Raw genomic sequence first — 14,629 nt, forward strand, 5'->3', positions numbered from 1 at the left:
GTAAGCCTGCTCCACTTGGGGTTGCCCAGGTGTGGAGGTCATTCCAGAGGGGCCTGAGAAATGAGGGCGGTGATAGTGAGAGCGGATGGGTGCTACTTTAACCCACCAGAGAGGTTGGGAGGCCTTGAAGCTGGGCCTGGGATTAGGAGCTGGCACAGCAGGAGGGAGAGGGCTGCCAACCAGCTCTTGTATCCTGCCTCTGGGTGGGATGGTGCTTCTGACAGCACGAACCCAGCGATCTCAGGCTGGGCAGTTTTGGGTGTTGTTTTGACTGTTGCTACTGCATCTTTATCAGTTCAGCAGGCCCTGGGGATCTGCTTGGCTTCCTCTGTTAGCCAGCTATCTAGGTATTGCACCTTGGAAGGAACAGAGTCCCTGGTGATGCACAGAAGGTCTGTGTGTAGAAGAGAGCTCTCCTGGCCATGGCTGAGCAGGCGTCCCCATAATTCTCCAGTTGCCTGGTGACAGGAGGCAAGGCTTAACCATGTAGCTTTATACACTGCATGCTGAGTAGTTGACATGACAGGACTTGACCGGTCTTCATTGCTTCAGAGACAAAAAGAGCTTCAGAAAACACTATAATAAAGAAGAATATTTGGCCTCTAAGTTTCTAGTCTTTACTCTGACACAAACCAATTCTATGACCATGAGCAATTTATTAAAGAAGGGGCTTGGACTATATGATTTCCAAGATCCCTTCCAGCTCCGATGTGCTATATTTCTAGATTTCAGTACCCATTAATGATCTGACTGTTGAAGGATTTTTCTGGCATACTTGACCTCTTTCCACATCTGGGTTGATGAGACATAACATGGAATTTTAAATTTATTTTTATTTATTTATGTTTGGCTGCATTGGGTCTTCGTTACTGTGTGCGGGCTTTCTCTAGTTGTGGCGAGCGGGGGCTGCTCAGCAGTTGTGGCGCAGGGGCTTAGTTGCTGCGCGGCATGTGGAATCCTCCCGGGCCAGGGCTCGAACCTGTGTCCCCTGCATTGGCAGGCAGATTCTTAACCACAGCGCCACCAGGGAAGTCCCCATAACATGGAATTTTGATATGAGTGGTTTGAAATCACTGTGCCAAATATTTGTATCACAAGCCCAGCTTCTTACTATTCTCTTAGCAGGACATACTTTTTTTTTTTTTTTTTTTTTTTTTGCTTGTTATTCCTGTTAGCTTTAATCACATGTTTAAATTAGAATCCTTGACTCTTAAAAACCTTAATTTCTAGTGAAAACTAAGAAGTAAGCAATTATGAACTGAGCAGGACATACTTTTTTACAGAGAGTGATATAACTTCTGTAGTTCTCTGGCTTCAGAGAAATAGGGCAGCATTATTTTGAAGTTACCCCCAGAAATGGAATCCTCACCTTCTCTGGGGAAGACTTGGAAGCTTGGGCTGGTGTGGAGAGTGCTGAATTCGTTATCGGGAACTTGGCATCTGCCCAAGGCCCAGGCTCTGCCACCAACTCGACTATGTCCTTCTCCAAATCTCCCCAGCATCCAAGGTGGTGATTGATACCAGAGAGGAAAGAAGACTTTCTACTACGGTGCCAGCTCAAGTCAGCTTTTTTCCTGTAACTTTATTTAAAGTATTGGTTTGAAAATTCTATAGAAAGATGAACCGTTTGAGAACTGCTCTTTCTAAGGCTAAAACTCTCTATAACTAAAATCTTTAGAGTAAATATCGGCAAAAGAAAAATCAGTTGTTGTAACGCCCCCACTGGAGATTTCACAATTTGCTAAATTATTTTGCTTATTTGCATTCTCTTGTAAACATGGAGTTGCTTAGTAAATCTATTAGCATAAAGTGAAGGCCTTTTTCCCCTTGTAGCGAAAGCAGAGTCTGCAGTAGGCAATTTAATTTAATGCTTCATTGCAAGGTTAATGGAATGATCATAGATCACAGCTGAGCTTGTTCCTGCTTTTGGAGGTGGAGGATTTGGGCGGGGACTGGAAAGATGGGTGACATTTGTTCTGTTGTTCCAGCTCAGCCCCTATGGTGGGACCAAGTAGACAACAATGTCTCCTGGTTCTCTCCAAGCTGGAATTGCTCAGATGTGGTCATTTAAGACTGATTGGATAACTGACCAACTTTTTTTTAAATTTTATTTATTTATTTATTTATTTTCGGCTGCATTGGGTCTTCGTTGCTGCACGTGGGCTCTCTCTAGTTGTGTCCAGCAGGGGCTACTCTTCATTGCGGTGCACGGGTTTCTCATTGTGGTGGCTTCTCTTCTTGCGGAGCACGGGCTCTAGGCGCGTGGGCTTCAGTAGCTGTGGCACAAGGGCTCAGTAGCTGTGGCTCACGGACTCTAGAGCGCAGGCTCAGTAGTTGTGGCGCACGGGCTTAGTTGCTCCGTGGCATGTGGGATTTTCCCGGACTAGGGCTCGAACCCATGTCCCCCGCATTGGCAGGCGGATTCTTAACCACTGAGCCACCAGGGAAGTCCCCTGACCAACTTGTAAAGAAAGAATTCAGGTGGCTTTAAAAAAAGGATTTAATAATGCTTACAAATTTTCTATTTTATATAAAAGTTTTGACCTGTAGGCAGTGAGATATTCTGCATTATTCTTGAATATGTTGAATTTCTTTACTCTCCAAAGTTAGTGTAAACAGACCATAAGAATTCTTTATCTTTGGCTAAGTTGAAATAGCAGTAGATTTATTTCTTTCAAGTTCCTCATGTAAATCTCTTCCCAAAACTATATTCTACATGAGTGTGTCCCAAAGTGAGAGGCTAACATTAATAGTACAGGAAATAATTTTAGATGCTAGACAGGGAAATACTTCTTTTTAACAATTACATTTTAATTGTAATTAAAAAAAAAAACCTTACAACTAGCATCTCAAACCCATGATTTTACAATTATTGCTTAGGGTAAAGATAGTGTAGGCTTGGGATGATTTAACGTGAAATATCAAGGAAGAATATCACAGATGGTGTGCAGATATATTAAAAAATAAAAAGTAGTATGCAAATGGCTGCAGGCTAGGTAATCCTGTTCTTATCCTTGAATTGGAAATATGTGGTTTAAATAATTTAGACAAGTGAAAAAAAAATGCAGAGAACCCAGCACCTTTCCAGAATTCTTCCCTTTTAACCTGAAAAAAAGAGCTAAGTTATTTCCATGAAGTTTTTTATAAAAAGACAGCTCAGTCCTTAAGGATTCACACACAAGCAGTAAACTACATGAGTTCTACAAAGGAAATAGGAAAAGTACCGAGAGATGATTTCTGATGAGCCCTCAGCAAAGGGAAGGCAAGCACAAGAAGGGCGGATCACCTCACAGTGCAAACAGGAACATCATTGACCTTGGCAGTGCAGCCCCGAAGGGCAGCTCTCCGGGGGAAGGCCCTAAAGGACGCCGACCCACCAGGCAGGCCGTGGCTGTTGGCGACGGGATGTAGCTGGGGTATCTTCAGGGTTATTAAAAGTAACTGATAGGAACGTGTACCTTCAGAGTCTGGGAAACAGAGACCATATCTGTTTGTGAGTCTCGTTATGTCACCAGCCAGCTTCTGAGAAATAATAAATGAAGATCGTAAATTCAAGATGCCAAGTCTGTCCTTGATCTCCTGTCACTCTTTAGGGTTGCCACCCGTGGGCTCTAGTTTTTACCTGATAGTCATCAGGGGCAACTTTCAGCAAACTAGAGCCAGCTGTCTGAGAAGGGAGGATCAAAAGGGACAAACGGAGGTAGCTTATTACAAGCTGTTGCCCCCAGATAACAGATAACTAAAGAGAGCTTTGGCATGGAGGTCTGTGGGCCGGCAGCCTGGGAGAAGGAAAGAAAACTACAGGGAGGGCCCAGGGGCTGGGCCCACAGTCGCATGGTTTGTGGAACTCCGGCTGGTTGCACGCACTGCTGTCTCCTCGGAACCCATCAGAAGTTCTTGAACTCCAGTGAGTTGAGTGTTTTCAAAGCTTAAAGGTCAGCTGTGGGAAAGTTTCCACTCTCAGGTCCCCTTCTTTGTCCCCCCAAAGCACCGCTGTGGCCCCTTCTGGCATCGTGCTTTAGCAAGCAGTGGGCTAAGACAGTTAGATGCTCCCCCGATGGTCATGTACGTGTCATTGAGAGCACGTGGAGGGCAGAAGCCAGGCTTCTGTGCACATAGATGCCGAGGAGGACTTTGCATTACTTGGTAACTTTCTTCTCAACCATTAAAACGCTTATCAAACACCGGTTGCTTTTATTAATTTAGGTAGTAATAAAAATAGCAGAAAAACTAATGCCGCGTGTTAAAACGTCAGCCTGAGACTTGAACAAAATGAAAATTGCCCTCTGACATCACCTAACAGGAAGGAGAAACTATTTTGTTTTGTTTTGTTTTTCCCTTGTTACAAGATTTTCAGTGCCCTGCAAATTCTGCACATTTTAGGTATTGAGATGGCATTTCAGTTGGGCTTCAGTCATTGTATAAACTGGACTGTCTGCATTTGGGACCCAGGCCTTGGTGCTCAGAGCCGTCCCAGCTTCAGCTTGAACAGGGAGTCCCACAGTGTGAGGATGTAACTGTGCAACCTGGTATTTGACCAGCCTGCCAAGCCAGGCCCTCCTTCCTCGGTGGGAGTGTCACAAGATCTCCAAGAGCCCAGGGCACTGCTTGGCTTTGTGATTTGTGTGGAACAACACGGCCTCCTGGCACCAAGCAGTGCATTCACAGATTCAGGCCCGACCTGGAGAAAGGAGTTGAATCCAGGCCAGAGCACCCCAGCCAGCAGATGCAATTGGTAGGAGCCCTCACCATGTGGTAGGTCCCCAACCCAGCTATTTCTTAGGCATCGCCCCTGCTGGGATATGCAGGCTAGAGGGAGCACAGATGGGAATGACTTCTCCCCTCGTCCTCCCTTCCAAGCCTGGGGTAAGGAAAACAATGGCCCCCCAAAGATGTCCCCGACCATATCCCCAGCACCTGTGAATATGTTACGCTACATGGCCAGGGGAATTAAGGTGGCTTATCAGCTGACGTTTAGATAGAGTGCCTTGGATTATCCAGGTGGGCCCAGTGTTATCACAAGGTCCTTAAAAGTGGAAGAGGCAGGAGAGGGGGGCAGAGTGATGAGGTGTGAGAGGCACACCACCCGCCCTGGCTGGCTTTGCGGATGGAGGAAGGGGCCACAGCCAAGGAATGTGGGTGGCCTGTATAAAAAGGAAAGGGCAAAGGAACAGATTCTGCTCCCCTCCAGCCTCCAGAAATGAATGTAGCCCTGCCAACACTGTGATTTCAGTCCATGAGACCCAATTCGGACTTCTGCCTCGAGGAACTGTAAGACAGTACATACTTACTGTTTTCACCCACCAAGTTTATTATAATTTGTTACAGCAGCAATAGAAAACGAATACGCATCTTTACCAGAAAATAATAAAACACAAGGAGGAAAGGGGTGGGGTGGGAGGGATTGGGAGACTGGGACTGACACATATACATTATTGATACTATGTATAAAATAGACAACTGATGGGAACATACTGTACAGCACAGGGAACTCTACCTAATGCACTGTGGTAACCTAATGGGAGGGAAGTCCAAAAGGGAGGGGATATCTGTATGTGTATGGCTGATTCATTTTGTTGTGCAGTGGAGGCTAACACAACATTGTAAAGCAACCATACTCTAATAAAAATTAATTTTAAAAAAAGAAAATAGCAAAAACAATCACAGTCGCTATTTCCTGATGGATCGCTATATGCCAGGAACTGTGCCAAGCACCTTACAAACTTTGTGTCATTAATTCCTAACCCTGACCCTTTGAGAGGAGGTATTATCCTAGTTTCATAGGCTATGAGAGGGTTAGGTTACATCCACAGCTAACTGTCTATAGTGTCCAAGCTGGAATTGAAACCCAGGCCCACCAGACCCCCTCAGAGGCTATAACCACCTGCCATACTGCCTGCTCAGGGAGCCCTCTGTGCAGGGATTCTTCCCTAGTTCCAGCCCGTATCTTGGTGTCATCTCGTTAATTGAGGCCCTACTCACTAAAAAGGTAAACAACGTCCAGATGCCTGGAAAGGCGAACTCCATCCTTAAGGGACAATGCAAAACAGTTTGCATTAAGAGGGAAGAGGGAATATTTCTTGACTCCTCTCCCTCCATCCCACACTTTTCTCACAGGGACACTGCAATTGGGCTGACCCTCATCCCTTATCCCATCGTGATTTCAGGCCTCAAGGAAAAGGCCTTTCTTACACAGTGCTGGGCCAGTTTACCCCTTAGCCTCCTTGCAGGTTTGGAGGAGGGATGCCTGTTTGTGGATTCTGACCTGCTGCCAACTTGGGTGGTTTGCTGGAGGAGGGGTCCACAATTTCAAGATCCCAGGCCAAGGCTGATCCTTCCTTTTAATGATCCCAGAAATCCAGGGCCCATAGAATCTGCTGAGATTCTGCAGTCATTTGAAGAATTCTCCCTGCTCCCGGCTTACCACTGTAGTCCCTGAGGCATTGCTGGAGTTTCTCTACCCAGAGTTTGGGGGTCTGCAGGCCTACTTGGCTGAGCCATGGTCTAAGGAGGGCTCCCCTAAAATGTTCCCTCCCTCCCCCTCGCTGTCTCCTCTCTGTGTCTTTTGAGCACTGTCATTTCCTAATCTTCCCACCTTCACCAAGGAAGCCAAGGGGGCGGGGTTTGCCCTTCTTTTATCACTAATCACACTTCATGCCATCTCTGGCTGCCAGTATTTGAGCCCTGTTTCCCTTGCATTCATGTGGTGGGAGTGCGGGACTGAAGATCTGTACCGGCCAGTGTAAGGACCCCCAGTGGGTTGTGGCCATGACAGTGTAAAATAAACCAAATTAAAAGTCAGCTTCTTAGTCACATGAGCCACATTCAAGTGCTCGCAGGTCCCACGTGATTTGGGGCCACCCTATTGGAGAATGCAGACACTCTTCAGTAGATAGAGAACATTTCATCACTGCAGCAAGTTCTTTTGGGCAGCGCTGATATAGACCAGCTCATTTCTGTTTCAAAAGGCAGCTGTGGAGTAAAGAGAAGACATGGGGTTTGCTGTAGAGGGACCCTAGGTCTAGTCAAAACTCCTGAGTTTCAGGGTTTTGTCTCTAAAATGAGGACAGTATTCACACGTGCCTCACAGGACTGTTGTGAGGAGGGCCCAAGGTGACGGTAGGGAAAGTGCTTTATAAAGTACGGAACAAAGATAAATACACTGATTATTCTTTGGCCTGCAAGCCATTCAGGGCAATCTGGCCTCTAGCCCTCTGCAGTTCTCTTACCTTTATATTAACTTAACTAATAGTTAAGCCCTCTTCTTTCCGTAACAGCTTAGAGTAACTATGTATAGTAAAAGAACAATTGTAAATTAAAAGAATGAAACATTAGGACAGAAGGAAATGTAAGTTAGAATATGACATGTAGAAAAGGGAGAAAATTGAGAATACAGCTGTACATAAGGTCCTACATGGTTGCGTATTTGCATGGTAATTCAGCATTGAGATTCCTACTGGACTAAGTGAAAATGAACTTTGCCTTCCTGACTGTTCCCATAATATTTTGTCTTCATCTTGCCTTGCTTGGCTCAATCAGTTGATCTCTCTCCCTCTCTCTCTCTCCCCCTCTCTCCCTCTCTCCCTCTCTCTCTCTCTCTCTCTCTCTCTCTCTCTCTCCCTCCCTCCCTCTCTCTCTCTCCCCCCCCCTCTCTCTCTCCCCCTCTCTCCCTCTCTCTCTCTCCCTCTCTCTCTCCCCCTCTCTCCCTCTCTACCTCTCTCTCTCTCTCTCTCTCTCTCCCCCTCTCCCCCTCTCTCTCTCCCCCTCTCTCTCCCCCTCTCTCCCTCCCTCTCTCTCTCTCTCTCTTTCTCTTCCTTCCCCCCCGCCCCACCTCCACCCCTCTGTCACCCCCAGCCCTTCCCCTCTCTTCCTCTCTCATACTCCTGGCCTCCTCCTTCTCACTGCCTCATAACTGCCTATTATACCCACTAGTGCCCCCAAGCGTTTTCCTAGTCCTGCATTCCAGGGTTATACTCATTTTCTTCGAATAAGAAGATGCCTCTCGTACAGTGCCCAGCATCAATGATCTTCATTGTGTTTCTTTTCCATCCCTTTCCGCTTTCTTCTCCTGCCCGTGTGTAGCAAGAGAACACAAAGGAGAGAGTGAAAGTCACTTTCATTTTAAAGCTCATAAAAGGAGCCTTAGAGGCAAACCTCTATTTCCGTGGTAACAGGATAATACTTACTGCATTGGCCTTTCCCAAGAGCCTCTTTTCTGCCGGTACCACTGGCTTCCTTTTTAAGTAAGAGCGGCTGCTTGTGGAATGGGTGGGCAGAGGCCACCTGTGCTGAACGGGGAGCAGCGTTGACAGGAAGCAAACCATCTGCACCTTCAGCCACAAAGGAATTCTCCCAGGGGGTTGTAACAAGAAGAGAAAGAATGGTCTGTGGAGTATCATTTCTCATTCATGCAGTGTTTTCACTTAAAAAAAAAAAAAAAGGCAGTATAGTGGCCCCACGAGAACCCTCTACTCCCTTATACTGCCCGACTTCATGGCTTTGTTCCAGGGCATGCCATAGGAGAAGCACAGCGGAGTGTGTGTATGTTAGGGGACAGGGAAGACAGTCACTCCCCCAAAGCACATTTTCCAAACGTGGTGCCTTTTCAATAGTTGCTTAAAGGTAATCTGAAGACTTGATGGTTGTACAAAGTATGGATGAGAAGACATCTAGCAATACAAAAGCAAGAGTGACAGGTCAAAGAGAAACAACCATGTGCTTCCCTGGCGGTCCAGTGGTTAAGACTGCACGCTTCCACTGCAGAGGGCGTGGGTTCGATCCCTGGTCGGGGAACTAAGATCCCATATGCCATGTGGCGTGGCCAAAAAAAAAAAAAAGACCAAAGGAGGCACCTTTTTCTGTGCTTCCTCCCCCAGAAACTTGAAGCATAGGCCCCCATCCCAAACTCAGAATCTGACTACGCCTGTGCCCTGGAACAGAAAATAACATCATGTGTTTTAATCCGAGTACCTGGGCCAGTCTTTGCGTCAGTTACGACAGGCTAGGTTGTGCTGCATAACAAACAACTCCCAAAACCCACCCTTAGTATCTGGCCATTGCAGATCAGTGGGAAGCTATGTTGTACATCATTCTCACCCTAGGACCTGGGGTGCCAGAGAAGCGACTATTTAGAGCATTGACAATGTCCATGGCAAAGAGAAGACACACTGCCTCTTAAAGCTTCTGTCCAGGAATGGCCCCTGTAACTTCCACTCATTTGTCATTGGCCGAAGGAAGTCACAGGGGTACACTTAAATTCAGAGGTGAAGAGAAGTACATTTTTGCCAGGTGCCTGTGAGAACAAAATATGTGGAGAACTCCTTAGTAACTATCATTGTTTTATTACATACAAGTGGCAGCCTGAGCCCAATACTGCCCCCACCCCACCGCATTATGTAACCAACTCTGAATCATGCAGTTCATCACATATTCACTACATACCTATCAGATGCTGGGCACCGTGGCGCCTAGTCTGACTGATGGCCTCGGTCAGGGATGGTGAGCCCGTAGATGAAGAACCCGCTGACTGAACTGGCTGAGGAATTTTAGACAATGCTATGGGTCAGTTGCATTTCAGCAAAGTATTTGGCCTGTATCTTGATATGTGACAGCTTATAGAAAATGCTGATGACTATTTAATATTGACAGAGCATCTCCCATGCACCAGGCCCTGGGGGTCCAAAGGTGAGTCAGGACATCGTCCCTGCTCCCTGCCCTCAGGAAGCTTACAGTCAAATTGAGGGGAGAGGAGCCTTAATAAGCCCTCATAACACCGTGTGCCAAGTGCCAAAGAGATCTGTGGGAACCGGAAGGACCAGGGGTAGCCCTGAGGGCTAAATGTCATCCTACATTGGGAACTTGTTGTTACTGTAGTGAAATGCAGGAGGTTTCTTTTCCTGTCAGTGATGATTTGAGAGATCCTTTAAAAATATTACCCAAGTGTCAAAATAGGCCCGCTTGTTTCATTATCCACTTGGGATTTTCCTTTTATTTACTTTAATATCCTTTGTCACGTTTGAAGAGCAGCCTAGCTGTGATTTCTGTGACTGAAATGCAGGAGCTGATGAAATAAGCCTGGTGTAGAAGGAGCCCTTACACCAGCTGTGGAGAAGTGTTCCTGGTTAAGTGTAGCCTTTAGACTGGTCACGCTGGACAGCTGTGCCAGCCCAGTTTCCGTTCAAGGTTACCTTGCATGTAAATGTATTTTCCCAAGACTGCCCCTCCGAAGAGAGGCTTACCATGCAAGGCTGGGGGAGAGAGAGCGCCCTTCAGAGTCACCAGCCGCAGCCCTCTCTCACTTTGCCAGTGAGAAAATCCAGGTCTGGGGAGATGGTTTGTGGTCCAGTGACTGCTCTGTCCTCCAGGCTTTGGGGAGCAAAGTCATCTTGGCGTGCATTTGGAGAGCATGAACTCTGAGTAACTGATGAAAGCGCACATTATTGCTTTGGTAAGGACAAATGCAGTCCATGCAGTAAGGGAAGGAGTGCACTAGGAATCAAGAGTCCTTGTCCTAGACCTGGTTCTGCCACCACTGAACATCTTGGGCAAGATGCTTCCCCTCCCCGAACCCCTCGTTCCTTCATCTGTGCAGTCAGATCTGCCGATGTTTAAGGTCCTTGAGTTCCTGGGACTCGGTGTTCTTATTTGTCATTTGAAGGACAGAGTTACAGAATGACTCAGGACCGTGACTCATCCACACAGGGCAGGGACCCCACGAACCTTTCGGCTCTGATGATCTCGATGACAGGTGTCGTCGTGCGATGGCGTTTCTATTAGGAGCGCGGTGCTCATCCAGGGCCCCTGGTGTGTGCAGACCCAGCAGGCTGAGGGGCCCCTCTTCTTCCCCAGAGGAGAGAAAGCCTCAAAGTCCATCCTCACTGCGCTTCAAAGCGAAGCCACGAGGCACTTAGGGAGAGAGAGGCAGGTAGCAGTGTCGCTGATGGCAGGCACAGATGAATGCCCAGGGCTGAAGGACCGAATGAAATCTTGCAAAAGGGGAAGGTAGGGCAGACAGAGCTGTGACCGGGAGCGGTGGGTGTATGTACCTTTCTGACGCTTTGGAGAAAATCTATTACACGTGATAATGGATTTTGCTCTAACTTGGAGCTTCCCCAAAGTTATATTAGAAGTTGAAGCTCATGGGATTGTAGTCTTATTTTCATTGAGATAAAATTCCAAGTGACTGATAAGCAATGAATTGTATTTACTTTGGTGGGTGTTTTGACTCAGGATTTAATTAGACTTGGGAGGACATTGTTCCCTAAATCACCACTAGCAGCGACCTCTGCCTGTCCAAAGGGGAGCGGGCGGCTTTGGGAATGAGCAGTGTCGGGGGCTTGGGGGGACTTCCCTACACTGTGATTTTTCATGCAGTTGGCAGGCTTTGTGCGGTACACCAGCGTCCTAGAGGGCAAAACTGGGAATGGGTTTATACAAGACCATGAGCTTTATGGATAAGGGAGCAGATTCTGAAAGGTGACATTCCTTCCCAAAGCCACAGTGCCGTAAGGGGCAAAGTTAGGAGTAGAATTCAGGTCTCTCTGGGCACAAAACCTTTGCTTTCCATCATCGTGCTTGCTCCCTCTTTGTTCAGAGGCTCAGTGCCATCCTTCCAGAAGGTGACCCTCACTGGGAGCTACATGAGTGATGGACGAGCATCTCCTTAGTGCTTTGCACCGGCTGAGGTGCTTGCAAAGGTGACAGCCTGGGGACCGCTGACCTTTGAGACAGTCCTCTTCCCAGCTCTCGTTTTTCCCATCTGGAGGCTGGGTCATAGGAATGCCAGAGACTGCGGCTCAGGCCGGGCTCTGCTGCTGCAGAGGGAACTCTAGCTCTTCCTTAAGAAGAATTTGGGGATGCTTCAAGCCGTGGGAGTCATATTTTCCTCTGTAGGAACATTTAACTTCTTCAGTGCCAGAACCTCCAGCAGAGGCTTCAGAGTTCCCTTTGTCCTGCTGGTCACACCTGGTGACCTTCAGGGTCTGTCTGCTCCGGGAGTGGCCTCTGCCATAGACCCCTATGGCTTTTGTGTCTTGGGACTTAAGGAAAAGGAGGCCGGCTTCGTGCGCTCCAGCTGCAGCCCTGTTGTTTTCCCTTGTCCGCTGCGCACTTTGATTTATCGCCCTCATTAATCCGTGGTGCTCAGTTCTGTAAAATTGCCTGAAATGAGATCTGAAGAGGGACTCTGACATTTTGAGGGATGTTGTAGGATTGTGTGGAGGAGATTAAATGGGGACTGAAGGAAATGAAGTGGTTACATGCCTCGGTGGGCTCAAAGCCCCTGACTCAAGGGTTTCTGTCGTCTCCTCTCTCTTTAGCTTACCCTGAGATTTGGGGAGAGGCACTCACAACCCCTCTGGTGGCAAAATGAGGCTTAAAAAAAAAAACAATCCTCCCTGGCTGCCTCTTTGGGCTTCCGGGACGTGGACCCGTGGGTAACCCACGAGGGTGCGGTAGTTGAAGCCCTAGAGGAGACGTGCAGCAGAATCACAGGTCATCTTGGCTGGGCAGGACTCTCATGTGTTGTCTTGTACAGGGTACACAGGTGGCTGCGGAGGGTGAGTGCAGGGGCCACACTGGGTGTCCTGCCATCAGCCAGAAGCTGAGTACCATGCAGGCAGATGCGGGTAGATCTCCAGGTACCCTCTGCCTTGTTCTGTAGGAGCTCTTGCAGGGAGAAGGAGTCATTTTTCCATTGTCAGTGTGGGAGGAGCTCGTGAGAGCTCTGGGTACACCAGGGGTGGAGGGCCCTTGGGAGGCTGTCTAAACTCCTCCATAGGACTCTCGGCAGTTTGCAATCTGTGGTCCTGGCCTCTGAGCCTCATTGTCAGCAGCAGCTACTTTTCTAGGTATTGTCCTAAATGCTTTGCATATTTGCTCTAACCTCCCAGGGGACCCAGTGAGGAGTTATCCCCATTTCACAGTTGAGAAGTCCTGGGTCAGTGGGTCTAAGTGACTTGCCCAGGGGCACGTGGGCAGTGAGTGGCAGAGCTCAGATTCCAACCTGGTCTGTCGGACTCCAAAAACATGTTCTCCCTGGGGTGCTGTGCTGCCCGCCTCTAAAAGAGGAGGGTGTGCCAGTGATGAGTAGTCTTTGATCCAGCTCTCTCCTGGAATAATCAGGAATAACCTCCTGGCTTCCCTTACCTCCGTAACCCCCCGCCACTCATGCTCCAGGACTGGCCCCAGCCCTGCCTTTCCTAGGAAGCCTCTTTGCCCTCTCCTCTCCTCCCCTAACCCCAGACGGGGTCCCCCGCGGACCTCTCATCCATCCAGGGTCTCCCGGTAACCCGTGTTTTGCTCTCTGGTAGCATGTAGCATGCCTTTGGAGTTGTCTGCTTCCAGGTGTGGTCTCCCTCGCTAAACTAAAGGGAGGAACCGGAATGGTATCTTACTCTACTCAGCATTCCTGGACTCTGCACGGGCCTGGCATATACAGTAGTAGATGTTTGCTGTATAATTAATTTACAGTACCCTAAGAATGATTAATAAGACTTGCTGAATATTTAGGTTTCCTCTCCTTTTCCATCCAGTCTATTGGCAAATCTTGGCCATAGTCCCTGCAAGTGATCTCTCACATCTCTCTGCTTCTCACTGTCTCTCATCTGCCATCACAGGGGTCCAGGCTGCCATCACCTCTCGTTGAGCTCCCACTGTGGCCTCCTGACTGGGCTCACTGTTTCCTCCATGGCCTTCGTTTGGTGCATTCTCCACCCAGCAGCCATTGTGATCTGCTTAACACGTACATCAGATCTCCTCTGCCCCCTGCCTATAACTTTACCTCAGTGGATTTCCGCTGCACATAGAATAGAATCCATACTTCTTACCATGGTCTCCAGGGTAGGGCATGTTCTAGTCCCTGCCTGTCTCTCTGGCCTCACCTCATTCCACTTTCCCCTCCCCAACTCATGCCTTCCTCTAGGCCCTTGAACTTGCCAAATGTCTCCCTCCAGAACCTTTGCATGTGCTATTCCTTGTGCCTGGAATGTGCTTCTCACGCTCCCCCCTTTCTTTTCATAAGGCTGACTCATTCTCATCCTTCAGGAATCAACTCAGACATCTCACCCATCTCTCAGGGAAGGTCCCTGACCACTCTCTCTAATGGTCTCAGCTGTTAGTGTCTTCTGGAGCATCCAGTCTGATTTTTTCACATCCCTATTTGCATTTGCGTTCATTTTTATTTATTTGTCTTTTATGTCTTTCCACTAGACTGTAAGTATCAGTAAAACATAAACTAGGTCAGTTCTGTGTGCAGGTGAATCTCCTTCCTAGCACAGTGCCTGGCTCAGAAGGGTGCTCATTACATATGTTCTTGAATGACTGTCTGGCTCTGTGATGCAGGGACAATATGCAAAATACTTAAAGCCATTGAGGTGCAGGCACCAACCAACCAGAACAGGGCACTCACCAGTCAGAACAAGGGCAACAAGGCAGTGGCAAACCAGAACAGGCACTGACCAATCAGAATAGGGCACTGGCCAAGCAGAACAGGCACTGACCAATCAGAATAGGGCACTGGCCAAGCAGAACAGGCACTGACCAATCAGAACGAGGCATCAGTGGTGGTAAACAACTCTTATTGCCAGCACAGATCAATTCTGGTGCTGGGGCTTATAGTGATCCATCCCAC

The 14,629-nt window shown here is 48.0% G+C and overlaps 1 protein-coding gene across 13 annotated transcripts in view; it reads left to right on the forward strand.

Moving 5' to 3' along the window:
• Positions 1–14,629, forward strand: part of NAV2 (neuron navigator 2) — a 411,390-nt gene that overhangs the window by 274,883 nt on the left and 121,878 nt on the right. The window lies entirely within an intron of this gene.

The sequence above is a fragment of the Balaenoptera ricei genome, chromosome 8, assembly GCF_028023285.1.
Source record: "Balaenoptera ricei isolate mBalRic1 chromosome 8, mBalRic1.hap2, whole genome shotgun sequence".
Lineage (NCBI taxonomy): Eukaryota > Metazoa > Chordata > Mammalia > Artiodactyla > Balaenopteridae > Balaenoptera > Balaenoptera ricei.